Source organism: Sus scrofa, chromosome 15, assembly GCF_054392235.1.
Source record: "Sus scrofa isolate SSC_HxYL_T2T_F1_AM1 chromosome 15, Sscrofa_HxYL_maternal_Yorkshire_Landrace_v2.0, whole genome shotgun sequence".
Lineage (NCBI taxonomy): Eukaryota > Metazoa > Chordata > Mammalia > Artiodactyla > Suidae > Sus > Sus scrofa.
In genome coordinates, this window is record NC_139397.1 from 11,801,751 (window position 1) to 11,820,615 (window position 18,865).

Below are 18,865 nucleotides of genomic sequence, written 5' to 3' on the forward strand. Positions count from 1 at the left end.
TGGGATCCATTGCACCACGATGCATGGAATCCACTGCGTTCAATTAAAATCCATTGCACCACACTGCATGGAATCCACTGCAATCTCTCGAGATCCATTGGGCCACGCTGCATGGAATCCACTGCATTCAATCTGGATCCATTTAGCCACGCTGCATGGAATACTCTTCGTTCAATCGGGATGCATTTAACCATGCTGCATCGAATCCACTGCATTCAGTGACGCTGCATGGAATCCACTGCATTCAATCGGGATGCTTTGGGCCTCGCTGCATAAAATCCACTGCATTTAATCGGGATGCATTGGGCCTCACTGCATGGAATCTACTGCATTCAATCATGCTGCATGGAATCCACTGCATTCAATCATGCTGCATAAAATCCCCTGCATTTAATAGGGTTCCATTTCTCCATGCTGCATGGAATCCACTGCATTCAATCATGCTTCATTGCAACCAGTGCATTCAATCGGGTACCATAGGGCCACGCTTCATGGAATCCACTGCATTCAATCATGCTTCATTGCAACCACTGCATTCAATAGGGAACCATTGGGCCATGCTGCATGGAATCCACTGCATTCAAACACGCTGCATGGAATCCACTGCATTCAATCGGGATGCTTTGGGCCATGCTGGATAATATCCACTGCATTCAATCGGGATTCATTGGGCCTCGCTGCCTGGAATCCACTGCATTCAATCATGCTGCATGGAATCCACTGCATTCAATCATGCTGCATAAAATCCACTGCATTCAATAGGGTTCCATTTCTTCACGCTGCATGGAATACACTGCATTCAAACACGCTGCATGGAATCCACTGCATTCAATCGAGATCCATTGGGCCACGCTGCATGGAATTCACTGCAATCAATCAGAATCCACTCCGCCACACTGCACGGAGTCCACTGCATTCAATCGAGATCCGTTGGGCCACGCTGCATGGAATCCACGGCATTCAATCTGGATCCATTTAACCCCGCTGCATGGAATCCACTGCATCAATCGGGATGCATTTTATCATGCTGCCTGGAATCCACTGCATTCAATGACACTGCATGGAATCCACTGCATCAATCGGGATGCATTTTACCATGCTGCATGGAATCCACTGCATTCAATGAGACTGCATGGAATCCACTGCATCAATCGTGACGCATTTTACCATGCTGCATGGAATCCACTGCATTCAATGACACTGCATGGAAGCCACTGCATCCATCGGGATGCATTTTACCATGCTGCATGGAATCCACTGCATTCAGTGACGCTGCATGGAATCCACTGCAGTCAATCGGGATCCATTTTGCCACATTGCAGGGAAACCACTGCATTCAATCGACATCCATTGCGCCATGCTGCATGGAATCCACTGCATTCAATTGGGATTCATTGGGCCTCACTGCATGGAATACACTGCGTTCAATCGAGATCCATTGGCCACGCTGCATGGAATCCACTGCATTCAATCGGGATCCATTTCGCCATGCTTCATGGAATACACTGCGTTCAATCGGGATGCATTTTACCATGCTGCATGGAATCCACTGCATTCAGTGATGCTGCATGGAATGCACTACCTTCAATCGGGATGCTTTGGGCCATGCTGCATAAAATCCACTGCATTTAATCGGGATGCATTGGGCCACGCTCCATGGAATCAACTGCATTCAATCAAGCTGGATGGAATCCACTGCATTTAATCGGGATGCATTTTACCATGCTGCATGGAATGTACTGCATTCAATCACGCTGCATGGAATCCACTGCATTCTCTTGAGATCCATTGGGCCACGCTGCATGGAATCCACTGCATTCAATCGGGATCCATTTATCACGCTGCATGGAATCCACTGCATTCAATCGGGATCCATTTCGCCATGCTTCATGGAATGCACTGCGTTCAATCGGGATGCATTTTACCATGCTGCATCGAATCCACTGCATTGAGTGACGCTGCATGGAATCCACTGCATTCAATCGGGATGCCTTGGGCCTCGCTGCATAAAATCCACTGCATTTAATCGGGATGCATTGGGCCTCACTGCATGGAATCTACTGCATTCAATCATGCTGCATGGAATCCACTGCATTCAATCATGCTGCATAAAATCCCCTGCATTTAATAGGGTTCAATTTCTCCATGCTGCATGGAATCCACTGCATTCAATCATGCTTCATTGCAACCAGTGCATTCAATCGGGTACCATAGGGCCACGCTTCATGGAATCCACTGCATTCAATCATGCTTCATTGCAACCACTGCATTCAATCGGGAACCATTGGGCCATGCTGCATGGAATCCACTGCATTCAAACACGCTGCATGGAATCCACTGCATTCAATCGGGATGCTTTGGGCCATGCTGGATAATATCCAGTGCATTCAATCGGGATTCATTGGGCCTCGCTGCCTGGAATCCACTGCATTCAATCATGCTGCATCGAATCAACTGCATTCAATCATGCTGCATAAAATCCACTGCATTCAATAGGGTTCCATTTCTTCACGCTGCATGGCATACACTGCATTCAGTGATGCTGCATGGAACCCACTGCATTCAATCGAGATCCATTGGGCCACGCTGCATGGAATCCACTGCATTCAATTGGGATCCATTGTGCCACGATGCATGGAATTCACTGCAATCAATCAGACTCCACTGCACCACACTGCATGGAATCCACTGCATTCAATCGAGATCCATTGGGCCACGCTGCATGGAATCCACTGCATTCAATCGAGATCCATTGGGCCACGCTGCATGGAATCGACTGCATTCAATCGGGATGCATTTTATCATGCTGCCTGGAATCCACTGCATTCAATGACACTGCATGGAATCCACTGCATCAATCGGGATGCATTTTACCATGCTGCATGGAATACACTGCATTCAATGACACTGCATGGAATCCACTGCATCAATCGGGATGCATTTTACCATGCTGAATGGAATCCACTGCATTCAATGACACTGCATGGAATCTACTGCATTCACTCGGGATCCATTTAGCCATGCTGCATGTATTCCACTGCGTTTAATCGGGATGCATTTTACCATGCTGCATGGAATCCACTGCATTCAGTGATGCTGCATGGAATGCACTACCTTCAATCGGGATGCTTTGGGCCATGCTGCATAAAATCCACTGCATTTAATCGGGATGCATTGGGCCACGCTCCATGGAATCAACTGCATTCAATCAAGCTGGATGGAATCCACTGCATTTAATCGGGATGCATTTTACCACGCTGCATGGAATATACTGCATTCAATCACGCTGCATGGAATTCACTGCATTCAATTGGGATCCATTGCACCACGATGCATGGAATCCACTGCGTTCAATTAAAATCCATTGCACCACACTGCATGGAATCCACTGCAATCTCTCGAGATCAATTGGGCCACGCTGCATGGAATCCACTGCATTCAATCTGGATCCATTTAGCCACGCTGCATGGAATACTCTTCGTTCAATCGGGATGCATTTAACCATGCTGCATCGAATCCACTGCATTCAGTGACGCTGCATGGAATCCACTGCATTCAATCGGGATGCTTTGGGCCTCGCTGCATAAAATCCACTGCATTTAATCGGGATGCATTGGGCCTCACTGCATGGAATCTACTGCATTCAATCATGCTGCATGGAATCCACTGCATTCAATCATGCTTCATTGCAACCACTGCATTCAATAGGGAACCATTGGGCCATGCTGCATGGAATCCACTGCATTCAAACACGCTGCATGGAATCCACTGCATTCAATCGGGATGCTTTGGGCCATGCTGGATAATATCCACTGCATTCAATCGGGATTCATTGGGCCTCGCTGCCTGGAATCCACTGCATTCAATCATGCTGCATGGAATCCACTGCATTCAATCATGCTGCATAAAATCCACTGCATTCAATAGGGTTCCATTTCTTCACGCTGCATGGAATACACTGCATTCAAACACGCTGCATGGAATCCACTGCATTCAATCAGAATCCACTCCACCACACTGCACGGAGTCCACTGCATTCAATCGAGATCCATTGGGCCACGCTGCATGGAATACACTGCATTCAATCGGGATCCATTTAACCCCGCTGCATGGAATCCACTGCATCAATCGGGATGCATTTTATCATGCTGCCTGGAATCCACTGCATTCAATGACACTGCATGTAATCCACTGCATCAATCGGGATGCATTTTATCATGCTGCCTGGAATCCACTGCATTCAATGACACTGCATGGAATCCACTGCATCAATCGTGACGCATTTTACCATGCTGCATGGAATCCACTGCATTCACTCGAGATCCATTTAGCCATGCTGCATGTAATGCACTGCGTTTAATCGGGATGCATTTTACCATGCTGCATGGAATCCACTGCATTCAGTGATGCTGCATGGAATGCACTACATTCAATCGGGATGCTTTGGGCCATGCTGCATAAAATCCACTGCATTTAATCGGGATGCATTTTACCACGCTGCATGGAATATACTGCATTCAATCACGCTGCATGGAATTCACTGCATTCAATTGGGATCCATTGCGCCACGATGCATGGAATCCACTGCGTTCAATTTAAATCCATTGCACCACACTGCATGGAATCCACTGCATTCTCTCGAGATCCATTGGGCCACGCTGCATGGAATCCACTGCATTCAATCGGGATCCATTTAACCCCGCTGCATGGAATGCACTGCGTTCAATTGGGATGCATTTTACCATGCTGCATGGAATCCACTGCATTCAATGACGCTGCATGGAATCCACTGCATCAATCGGGATGCATTTTACCATGCTGCATGGAATCCACTGCATTCAGTGACGCTGCATGGAATCCACTGCAGTCAAACGGGATCCATTGTGCCACATTGCAGGGAAACCACTGCATTCAATCGACATCCATTGCGCCATGCTGCATGGAATCCACTGCATTCAATTGGAATACATTGGGCCTCACTGCATGGAATACACTGCGTTCAATCGAGATCCATTGGGCCACGCTGCATGGAATGCACTGCATTCAATCGGGATCCATTTCGCCATGCTTCATGGAATACACTGCGTTCAATCGGGATGCATTTTACCATGCTGCATGGAATCCACTGCATTCAGTGATGCTGCATGGAATGCACTACCTTCAATCGGGATGCTTTGGGCCATGCTGCATAAAATCCACTGCATTTAATCGGGATGCATTGGGCCACGCTCCATGGAATCAACTGCATTCAATCAAGCTGGATGGAATCCACTGCATTTAATCGGGATGCATTTTACCATGCTGCATGGAATGTACTGCATTCAATCACGCTGCATGGAATTCACTGCATTCAATTGGGATCCATTGCACAACGATGCATCGAATCCACTGCGTTCAATCAAAATCCATTGCACCACACTGCATGGAATCCACTGCATTCTCTCGAGATCCATTGGGCCACGCTGCATGGAATCCACTGCATTCAATCGGGATCCATTTATCACGCTGCATGGAATACACTGGGTTCAATCGGGATGCATTTTACCATGCTGCATCGAATCCACTGCATTCAGTGACACTGCATGGAATCCACTGCATTCAATCGGGATGCTTTGGGCCTCGCTGCATAAAATCCACTGCATTTAATCGGGATGCATTGGGCCTCACTGCATGGAATCTACTGCATTCAATCATGCTGCATAAAATCCCCTGCATTGAATAGGGTTCAATGTCTCCATGCTGCATGGAATCCACTGCATTCAATCATGCTTCATTGCAACCTGTGCATTCAATCGGGTACCATAGGGCCACGCTTCATGGAATCCACTGCATTCAATCATGCTTCATTGCAACCACTGCATTCAATCGGGAACCATTGGGCCATGCTGCATGGAATCCACTGCATTCAAACACGCTGCATGGAATCCACTGCATTCAATCGGGATGCTTTGGGCCATGCTGGATAATATCCACTGCATTCAATCGGGATTCATTGGGCCTCGCTGCCTGGAATCCACTGCATTCAATCATGCTGCATGGAATCCACTGCATTCAATCATGCTGCATAAAATCCACTGCATTCAATAGGGTTCCATTACTTCACGCTGCATGGCATACACTGCATTCAAACATGCTGCATGGAATCCACTGCATTCAATCGAGATCCATTGGGCCACGCTGCATGGAATCCACTGCATTCAATTGGGATCCATTGTGCCACGATGCATGGAATTCACTGCAACCAATCAGAATCCACTGCACCACACTGCATGGAATCCACTGCATTCAATCGAGATCCATTGGGCCACGCTGCATGGAATCCACTGCATTCAATCGAGATCCATTGGGCCACGCTGCATGGAATACACTGCATTCAATCGGGATCCATTTAACCCCGCTGCATGGAATCCACTGCATCAATCGGGATGCATTTTACCATGCTGCCTGGAATCCACTGCATTCAATGACACTGCATGGAATCCACTGCATCAATCGGGATGCATTTTACCATGCTGCATGGAATCCACTGCATTCAATGACACTGCATGGAATCTACTGCATTCACTCGGGAGCCATTTAGCCATGCTGCATGTAATCTACTGCGTTTAATCGGGATGCATTTTACCATGCTGCATGGAATCCACTGCATTCAGTGATGCTGCATGGAATGCACTACCTTCAATCGGGATGCTTTGGGCCATGCTGCATAAAATCCACTGCATTTAATCGGGATGCATTGGGCCACGCTCCATGGAATCAATTGCATTCAACCAAGCTGGATGGAATCCACTGCATTTAATGGGGATGCATTTTACCACGCTGCATGGAATATACTGCATTCAATCACGCTGCATGGAATTCACTGCATTCAATTGGGATCCATTGCACCACGATGCATGGAATCCACTGCGTTCAATTTAAATCCATTGCACCACACTGCATGGAATCCACTGCATTCTCTCGAGATCCATTGGGCCACGCTGCATGGAATCCACTGCATTCAATCGGGATCCATTTAACCCCGCTGCATGGAATGCACTGCGTTCAATTGGGATGCATTTTACCATGCTGCATGGAATCCACTGCATTCAATGACGCTGCATGGAATCCACTGCATCAATCGGGATGCATTTTACCATGCTGCATGGAATCCACTGCATTCAGTGACGCTGCATGGAATCCACTGCAGTCAATCGGGATCCATTGTGCCACATTGCAGGGAAACCACTGCATTCAATCGACATCCATTGCGCCATGCTGCATGGAATCCACTGCATTCAATTGGAATACATTGGGCCTCACTGCATGGAATACACTGCGTTCAATCGAGATCCATTGGGCCACGCTGCATGGAATCCACTGCATTCAATCGGGATCCATTTCGCCATGCTTCATGGAATACACTGCGTTCAATCGGGATGCATTTTACCATGCTGCATGGAATCCACTGCATTCAGTGATGCTGCATGGAATGCACTACCTTCAATCGGGATGCTTTGGGCCATGCTGCATAAAATCCACTGCATTTAATCGGGATGCATTGGGCCACGCTCCATGGAATCAACTGCATTCAATCAAGCTGGATGGAATCCACTGCATTTAATCGGGATGCATTTTACCATGCTGCATGGAATGTACTGCATTCAATCACGCTGCATGGAATTCACTGCATTCAATTGGGATCCATTGCACAACGATGCATCGAATCCACTGCGTTCAATCAAAATCCATTGCACCACACTGCATGGAATCCACTGCATTCTCTCGAGATCCATTGGGCCACGCTGCATGGAATCCACTGCATTCAATCGGGATCCATTTATCACGCTGCATGGAATACACTGGGTTCAATCGGGATGCATTTTACCATGCTGCATCGAATCCACTGCATTCAGTGACACTGCATGGAATCCACTGCATTCAATCGGGATGCTTTGGGCCTCGCTGCATAAAATCCACTGCATTTAATCGGGATGCATTGGGCCTCACTGCATGGAATCTACTGCATTCAATCATGCTGCATAAAATCCCCTGCATTGAATAGGGTTCAATGTCTCCATGCTGCATGGAATCCACTGCATTCAATCATGCTTCATTGCAACCAGTGCATTCAATCGGGTACCATAGGGCCACGCTTCATGGAATCCACTGCATTCAATCATGCTTCATTGCAACCACTGCATTCAATCGGGAACCATTGGGCCATGCTGCATGGAATCCACTGCATTCAAACACGCTGCATGGAATCCACTGCATTCAATCGGGATGCTTTGGGCCATGCTGGATAATATCCACTGCATTCAATCGGGATTCATTGGGCCTCGCTGCCTGGAATCCACTGCATTCAATCATGCTGCATGGAATCCACTGCATTCAATCATGCTGCATAAAATCCACTGCATTCAATAGGGTTCCATTACTTCACGCTGCATGGCATACACTGCATTCAAACATGCTGCATGGAATCCACTGCATTCAATCGAGATCCATTGGGCCACGCTGCATGGAATCCACTGCATTCAATTGGGATCCATTGTGCCACGATGCATGGAATTCACTGCAACCAATCAGAATCCACTGCACCACACTGCATGGAATCCACTGCATTCAATCGAGATCCATTGGGCCACGCTGCATGGAATCCACTGCATTCAATCGAGATCCATTGGGCCACGCTGCATGGAATACACTGCATTCAATCGGGATCCATTTAACCCCGCTGCATGGAATCCACTGCATCAATCGGGATGCATTTTACCATGCTGCCTGGAATCCACTGCATTCAATGACACTGCATGGAATCCACTGCATCAATCGGGATGCATTTTACCATGCTGCATGGAATCCACTGCATTCAATGACACTGCATGGAATCTACTGCATTCACTCGGGAGCCATTTAGCCATGCTGCATGTAATCTACTGCGTTTAATCGGGATGCATTTTACCATGCTGCATGGAATCCACTGCATTCAGTGATGCTGCATGGAATGCACTACCTTCAATCGGGATGCTTTGGGCCATGCTGCATAAAATCCACTGCATTTAATCGGGATGCATTGGGCCACGCTCCATGGAATCAACTGCATTCAATCAAGCTGGATGGAATCCACTGCATTTAATCGGGATGCATTTTACCACGCTGCATGGAATATACTGCATTCAATCACGCTGCATGGAATTCACTGCATTCAATTGGGATCCATTGCGCCACGATGCATGGAATCCACTGCGTTCAATTTAAATCCATTGCACCACACTGCATGGAATCCACTGCATTCTCTCGAGATCCATTGGGCCACGCTGCATCGAATCCACTGCATTCAATCGGGATCCATTTAACCCCGCTGCATGGAATGCACTGCGTTCAATTGGGATGCATTTTACCATGCTGCATGGAATCCACTGCATTCAATGACACTGCATGGAATCCACTGCATCAATCGGGATGCATTTTACCATGCTGCATGGAATCCACTGCATTCAGTGACGCTGCATGGAATCCACTGCAGTCAATCGGGATCCATTGTGCCACATTGCAGGGAAACCACTGCATTCAATCGACATCCATTGCGCCATGCTGCATGGAATCCACTGCATTCAATTGGGATACATTGGGCCTCACTGCATGGAATACACTGCGTTCAATCGAGATCCATTGGGCCACGCTGCATGGAATCCACTGCATTCAATCGGGATCCATTTAGCCATGCTTCATGGAATACACTGCGTTCAATCGGGATGCATTTTACCATGCTGCATGGAATCCACTGCATTCAGTGATGCTGCATGGAATGCACTACCTTCAATCGGGATGCTTTGGGCCATGCTGCTTAAAATCCACTGCATTTAATCGGGATGCATTGGGCCACGCTCCATGGAATCAATTGCATTCAATCAAGCTGGATGGAATCCACTGCATTTAATCGGGATGCATTTTACCACGCTGCATGGAATGTACTGCATTCAATCACGCTGCATGGAATCCACTGCATCAATCGTGACGCATTTTACCATGCTGCATGGAATCCACTGCATTCACTCGGGATCCATTTAGCCATGCTGCATGTAATGCACTGCGTTTAATCGGGATGCATTTTACCATGCTGCATGGAATCCACTGCATTCAGTGATGCTGCATGGAATGCACTACCTTCAATCGGGATGCTTTGGGCCATGCTGCATAAAATCCACTGCATTTAATCGGGATGCATTGGGCCACGCTCCATGGAATCAACTGCATTCAATCAAGCTGGATGGAATCCACTGCATTTAATCGGGATGCATTTTACCACGCTGCATGGAATGTACTGCATTCAATCACGCTGCATGGAATTCACTGCATTCAATTGGGATCCATTGCACAACGATGCATCGAATCCACTGCGTTCAATCAAAATCCATTGCACCACACTGCATGGAATCCACTGCATTCTCTCGAGATCCATTGGGCCACGCTGCATGGAATCCACTGCATTCAATCGGGATCCATTTAACACGCTGCATGGAATACACTGGGTTCAATCGAGATACATTTTACCATGCTGCATCGAATCCACTGCATTCAGTGACACTGCATGGAATCCACTACATTCAATCGGGATGCTTTGGGCCTCGCTGCATAAAATCCACTGCATTTAATCGGGATGCATTGGGCCTCACTGCATGGAATCAACTGCATTCAATCATGCTGCATGGAATCCACTGCATTCAATCATGCTGCATAAAATCCCCTGCATTGAATAGGGTTCAATTTCTCCATGCTGCATGGAATCCACTGCATTCAATCATGCTTCATTGCAACCAGTGCATTCAATCGGGTACCATAGGGCCACGCTTCATGGAATCCACTGCATTCAATCATGCTTCATTGCAACCATTGCATTCAATTCAGGAACCATTGGGCCATGCTGCATGGAATCCACTGCATTCAAACACGCTGCATGGAATCCACTGCATTCAATCGGGATGCTTTGGGCCATGCTGGATAATATCCACTGCATTCAATCGGGATTCATTGGGCCTCGCTGCCTGGAATCCACTGCATTCAATCATGCTGCATGGAATCCACTGCATTCAATCATGCTGCATAAAATCCACTGCATTCAATAGGGTTCCATTACTTCACGCTGCATGGCATACACTGCATTCAAACATGCTGCATGGAATCCACTGCATTCAATCGAGATCCATTGGGCCACGCTGCATGGAATCCACTGCATTCAATTGGGATCCATTGTGCCACGATGCATGGAATTCACTGCAATCAATCAGACTCCACTGCACCACACTGCATGGAATCCACTGCATTCAATCGAGATCCATTGGGCCACGCTGCATGGAATCCACTGCATTCAATCGAGATCCATTGGGCCACGCTGCATGGAATACACTGCATTCAATCGGGATCCATTTAACCCCGCTGCATGGAATCCACTGCATCAATCGGGATGCATTTTACCATGCTGCCTGGAATCCACTGCATTCAATGACACTGCATGGAATCCACTGCATCAATCGGGATGCATTTTACCATGCTGCATGGAATCCACTGCATTCAATGACACTGCATGGAATCTACTGCATTCACTCGGGATCCATTTAGCCTTGCTGCATGGAATCTACTGCGTTTAATCGGGATGCATTTTACCATGCTGCATGGAATCCACTGCATTCAGTGATGCTGCATGGAATGCACTACATTCAATCGGGATGCTTTGGGCCATGCTGCATAAAATCCACTGCAGTTAATCGGGATGCATTGGGCCACGCTCCATGGAATCAACTGCATTCAATCAAGCTGGATGGAATCCACTGCATTTAATCGGGATGCATTTTACCACGCTGCATGGAATATACTGCATTCAATCACGCTGCATGGAATTCACTGCATTCAATTGGGATCCATTGCGCCACGATGCATGGAATCCACTGCGTTCAATTAAAATCCATTGCACCACACTGCATGGAATCCACTGCATTCTCTCGAGATCCATTGGGCCACGCTGCATCGAATCCACTGCATTCAATCGGGATCCATTTAACCCCGCTGCATGGAATGCACTGCGTTCAATTGGGATGCATTTTACCATGCTGCATGGAATCCACTGCATTCAATGCCACTGCATGGAATCCACTCCATCCATCGGGATGCATTTTACCATGCTGCATGGAATCCACTGCATTCAGTGACGCTGCATGGAATCCACTGCAGTCAATCGGGATCCATTGTGCCACATTGCAGGGAAACCACTGCATTCAATCGACATCCATTGCGCCATGCTGCATGGAATCCACTGCATTCAATTGGGATACATTGGGCCTCACTGCATGGAATCCACTGCGTTCAATCGAGATCCATTGGGCCACGCTGCATGGAATCCACTGCATTCAATCGGGATCCATTTCGCCATGCTTCATGGAATACACTGCGTTCAATCGGGATGCATTTTACCATGCTGCATGGAATCCACTGCATTCAGTGATGCTGCATGGAATGCACTACCTTCAATCGGGATGCTTTGGGCCATGCTGCATAAAATCCACTGCATTTAATCGGGATGCATTGGGCCACGCTCCATGGAATCAACTGCATTCAATCAAGCTGGATGGAATCCACTGCATTTAATCGGGATGCATTTTACCATGCTGCATGGAATGTACTGCATTCAATCACGCTGCATGGAATTCACTGCATTCAATTGGGATCCATTGCACAACGATGCATGGAATCCACTGCGTTCAATCAAAATCCATTGCACCACACTGCATGGAATCCACTGCATTCTCTCGAGATCAATTGGGCCACGCTGCATGGCATACACTGCATTCAAACATGCTGCATGGAATCCACTGCATTCAATCGAGATCCATTGGGCCACGCTGCATGGAATCCACTGCATTCAATTGGGATCCATTGTGCCACGATGCATGGAATTCACTGCAATCAATCAGAATCCACTGCACCACACTGCATGGAATCCACTGCATTCAATCGAGATCCATTGGGCCACGCTGCATGGAATCCACTGCATTCAATCGAGATCCATTGGGCCACGCTGCATGGAATCCACTGCATTCAATCGGGATCCATTTAACCCCGCTGCATGGAATCCACTGCATCAATCGGGATGCATTTTACCATGCTGCCTGGAATCCACTGCATTCAATGACACTGCATGGAATCCACTGCATCAATCGGGATGCATTTTACCATGCTGCATGGAATCCACTGCATTCAATGACACTGCATGGAATCTACTGCATTCACTCGGGAGCCATTTAGCCATGCTTCATGGAATACACTGCGTTCAATCGGGATGCATTTTACCATGCTGCATGGAATCCACTGCATTCAGTGATGCTGCATGGAATGCACTACCTTCAATCGGGATGCTTTGGGCCATGCTGCATAAAATCCACTGCATTTAATCGGGATGCATTGGGCCACGCTCCATGGAATCAACTGCATTCAATCAAGCTGGATGGAATCCACTGCATTTAATCGGGATGCATTTTACCACGCTGCATGGAATATACTGCATTCAATCACGCTGCATGGAATTCACTGCATTCAATTGGGATCCATTGCACCACGATGCATGGAATCCACTGCGTTCAATTTAAATCCATTGCACCACACTGCATGGAATCCACTGCAATCTCTCGAGATCCATTGGGCCACGCTGCATGGAATCCACTGCATTCAATCGGGATCCATTTAGCCACGCTGCATGGAATACTCTTCGTTCAATCGGGATGCATTTAACCATGCTGCATCGAATCCACTGCATTCAGTGACGCTGCATGGAATCCACTGCATTCAATCGGGATGCTTTGGGCCTCGCTGCATAAAATCCACTGCATTTAATCGGGATGCATTGGGCCTCACTGCATGGAATCTACTGCATTCAATCATGCTGCATGGAATCCACTGCATTCAATCATGCTGCATAAAATCCCCTGCATTGAATAGGGTTCAATGTCTCCATGCTGCATGGAATCCACTGCATTCAATCATGCTTCATTGCAACCACTGCATTCAATCGGGAACCATTGGGCCATGCTGCATGGAATCCACTGCAGTCAATCGGGATCCATTGTGCCACATTGCAGGGAAACCACTGCATTCAATCGACATCCATTGCGCCATGCTGCATGGAATCCACTGCATTCAATTGGGATACATTGGGCCTCACTGCATGGAATACACTGCGTTCAATCGAGATCCATTGGGCCACGCTGCATGGAATCCACTGCATTCAATCGGGATCCATTTCGCCATGCTTCATGGAATACACTGCGTTCAATCGGGATGCATTTTACCATGCTGCATGGAATCCACTGCATTCAGTGATGCTGCATGGAATGCACTACCTTCAATCGGGATGCTTTGGGCCATGCTGCATAAAATCCACTGCATTTAATCGGGATGCATTGGGCCACGCTCCATGGAATCAACTGCATTCAATCAAGCTGGATGGAATCCACTGCATTTAATCGGGATGCATTTTACCATGCTGCATGGAATGTACTGCATTCAATCACGCTGCATGGAATTCACTGCATTCAATTGGGATCCATTGCACAACGATGCATCGAATCCACTGCGTTCAATCAAAATCCATTGCACCACACTGCATGGAATCCACTGCATTCAATCATGCTGCATGGAATCCACTGCATTCAATCATGCTGCATAAAATCCCCTGCATTGAATAGGGTTCAATTTCTCCATGCTGCATGGAATCCACTGCATTCAATCATGCTTCATTGCAACCAGTGCATTCAATCGGGTACCATAGGGCCACGCTTCATGGAATCCACTGCATTCAATCATGCTTCATTGCAACCACTGCATTCAATCGGGAACCATTGGGCCATGCTGCATGGAATCCACTGCATTCAAACACGCTGCATGGAATCCACTGCATTCAATCGGGATGCTTTGGGCCATGCTGGAAAATATCCACTGCATTCAATCGGGATTCATTGGGCCTCGCTGCCTGGAATCCACTGCATTCAATCATGCTGCATGGAATCCACTGCATTCAATCATGCTGCATAAAATCCACTGCATTCAATAGGGTTCCATTACTTCACGCTGCATGGCATACACTGCATTCAAACATGCTGCATGGAATCCACTGCATTCAATTGAGATCCATTGGGCCACGCTGCATGGAATCCACTGCATTCAATTGGGATCCATTGTGCCACGATGCATGGAATTCACTGCAATCAATCAGACTCCACTGCACCACACTGCATGGAATCCACTGCATTCAATCGAGATCCATTGGGCCACGCTGCATGGAATCCACTGCATTCAATCGAGATCCATTGGGCCACGCTGCATGGAATACACTGCATTCAATCGGGATCCATTTAACCCCGCTGCATGGAATCCACTGCATCAATCGGGATGCATTTTACCATGCTGCCTGGAATCCACTGCATTCAATGACACTGCATGGAATCCACTGCATCAATCGGGATGCATTTTACCATGCTGCATGGAATCCACTGCATTCAATGACACTGCATGGAATCTACTGCATTCACTCGGGATCCATTTAGCCATGCTGCATGTAATCTACTGCGTTTAATCGGGATGCATTTTACCATGCTGCATGGAATCCACTGCATTCAGTGATGCTGCATGGAATGCACTACATTCAATCGGGATGCTTTGGGCCATGCTGCATAAAATCCACTGCATTTAATCGGGATGCATTGGGCCACGCTCCATGGAATCAACTGCATTCAATCAAGCTGGATGGAATCCACTGCATTTAATCGGGATGCATTTTACCACGCTGCATGGAATATACTGCATTCAATCACGCTGCATGGAATTCACTGCATTCAATTTGGATCCATTGCACCACACTGCATGGAATCCACTGCATGCTCTCGAGATCCATTGGGCCACGCTGCATGGAATCCACTGCATTCAATCGGGATCCATTTAGCCACGCTGCATGGAATACTCTTCGTTCAATCGGGATGCATTTTACCATGCTGCATCGAATCCACTGCATTCAGTGACGCTGCATGGAATCCACTGCATTCAAGCGGGATGCTTTGGGCCTCGCTGCATAAAATCCACTGCATTTAATCGGGATGCATTGGGCCTCACTGCATGGAATCTACTGCATTCAATCATGCTGCATGGAATCCACTGCATTCAATCATGCTGCATAAAATCCCCTGCATTGAATAGGGTTCAATGTCTCCATGCTGCCTGGAATCCACTGCATTCAATCATGCTTCATTGCAACCACTGCATTCAATCGGGAACCATTGGGCCATGCTGCATGGAATCCACTGCAGTCAATCGGGATCCATTGTGCCACATTGCAGGGAAACCACTGCATTCAATCGACATCCATTGCGCCATGCTGCATGGAGTCCACTGCATTCAATTGGGATACATTGGGCCTCACTGCATGGAATACACTGCGTTCAATCGAGATCCATTGGGCCACGCTGCATGGAATCCACTGCATTCAATCGGGATCCCTTTCGCCATGCTTCATGGAATACACTGCGTTCAATCGGGATGCATTTTACCATGCTGCATGGAATCCACTGCATTCAGTGATGCTGCATGGAATGCACTACCTTCAATCGGGATGCTTTGGGCCATGCTGCATAAAATCCACTGCATTTAATCGGGATGCATTGGGCCACGCTCCATGGAATCAACTGCATTCAATCAAGCTGGATGGAATCCACTGCATTTAATCGGGATGCATTTTACCACGCTGCATGGAATATACTGCATTCAATCACGCTGCATGGAATTCACTGCATTCAATTGGGATCCATTGCACAACGATGCATGGAATCCACTGCGTTCAATCAAAATCCATTGCACCACACTGCATGGAATCCACTGCATTCTCTCGAGATCCATTGGGCCACGCTGCATGGAATCCACTGCATTCAATCATGCTGCATGGAATCCACTGCATTCAATCATCCTGCATAAAATCCACTGCGTTCAATAGGGTTCCATTTCTTCACGCTGCATGGCATAAACTGCATTCAAACATGCTGCATGGAATCCACTGCATTCAATCGAGATCCATTGGGCCACGCTGCATGGAATCCACTGCATTCAATCGAGATCCATTGGGCCACGCTGCATGGAATACACTGCATTCAATCGGGATCCATTTAACCCCGCTGCATGGAATCGACTGCATCAATCGGGATGCATTTTACCATGCTGCCTGGAATCCACTGCATTCAATGACACTGCATGGAATCCACTACATCAATCGGGATGCATTTTACCATGCTGCATGGAATCCACTGCATTCAATGACACTGCATGGAATCTACTGCATTCACTCGGGATCCATTTAGCCATGCTGCATGTATTCCACTGCGTTTAATCGGGATGCATTTTACCATGCTGCATGGAATCCACTGCATTCAGTGATGCTGCATGGAATGCACTACCTTCAATCGGGATGCTTTGGGCCATGCTGCATAAAATCCACTGCATTTAATCGGGATGCATTGGGCCACGCTCCATGGAATCAACTGCATTCAATCAAGCTGGATGGAATCCACTGCATTTAATCGGGATGCATTTTACCACGCTGCATGGAATATACTGCATTCAATCACGCTGCATGGAATTCACTGCATTCAATTTAAATCCATTGCACCACACTGCATGGAATCCACTGCAATCTCTCGAGATCCATTGGGCCACGCTGCATGGAATCCACTGCATTCAATCGGGATCCATTTAGCCACGCTGCATGGAATACTCTTCGTTCAATCGGGATGCATTTTACCATGCTGCATCGAATCCACTGCATTCAGTGACGCTGCATGGAATCCACTGCATTCAAGCGGGATGCTTTGGGCCTCGCTGCATAAAATCCACTGCATTTAATCGGGATGCATTGGGCCTCACTGCATGGAATCTACTGCATTCAATCATGCTGCATGGAATCCACTGCATTCAATCATGCTGCATAAAATCCCCTGCATTGAATAGGGTTCAATGTCTCCATGCTGCCTGGAATCCACTGCATTCAATCATGCTTCATTGCAACCACTGCATTCAATCGGGAACCATTGGGCCATGCTGCATGGAATCCACTGCAGTCAATCGGGATCCATTGTGCCACATTGCAGGGAAACCACTGCATTCAATCGACATCCATTGCGCCATGCTGCATGGAGTCCACTGCATTCAATTGGGATACATTGGGCCTCACTGCATGGAATACACTGCGTTCAATCGAGATTCATTGGGCTACGCTGCATGGAATCCACTGCATTCAATCGGGATCCATTTCGCCATGCTTCATGGAATACACTGCGTTCAATCGGGATGCATTTTACCATGCTGCATGGAATCCACTGCATTCAGTGATGCTGCATGGAATGCACTACCTTCAATCGGGATGCTTTGGGCCATGCTGCATAAAATCCACTGCATTTAATCGGGATGCATTGGGCCTCACTGCATGGAATCTACTGCATTCAATCATGCTGCATGGAATCCACTGCATTCAATCATGCTGCATAAAATCCCCTGCATTTAATAGGGTTCAATTTCTCCATGCTGCATGGAATCCACTGCATTCAATCATGCTTCATTGCAACCACTGCATTCAATCGGGAACCATTGGGCCATGCTGCATGGAATCCACTGCATTCAAACACGCTGCATGGAATCCACTGCATTCAATCGGGATGCTTTGGGCCATGCTGGATAATATCCACTGCATTCAATCGGGATTCATTGGGCCTCGCTGCCTGAAATCCACTGCATTCAATCATGCTGCATCGAATCCACTGCATTCAATCATGCTGCATAAAATCCACTGCATTCA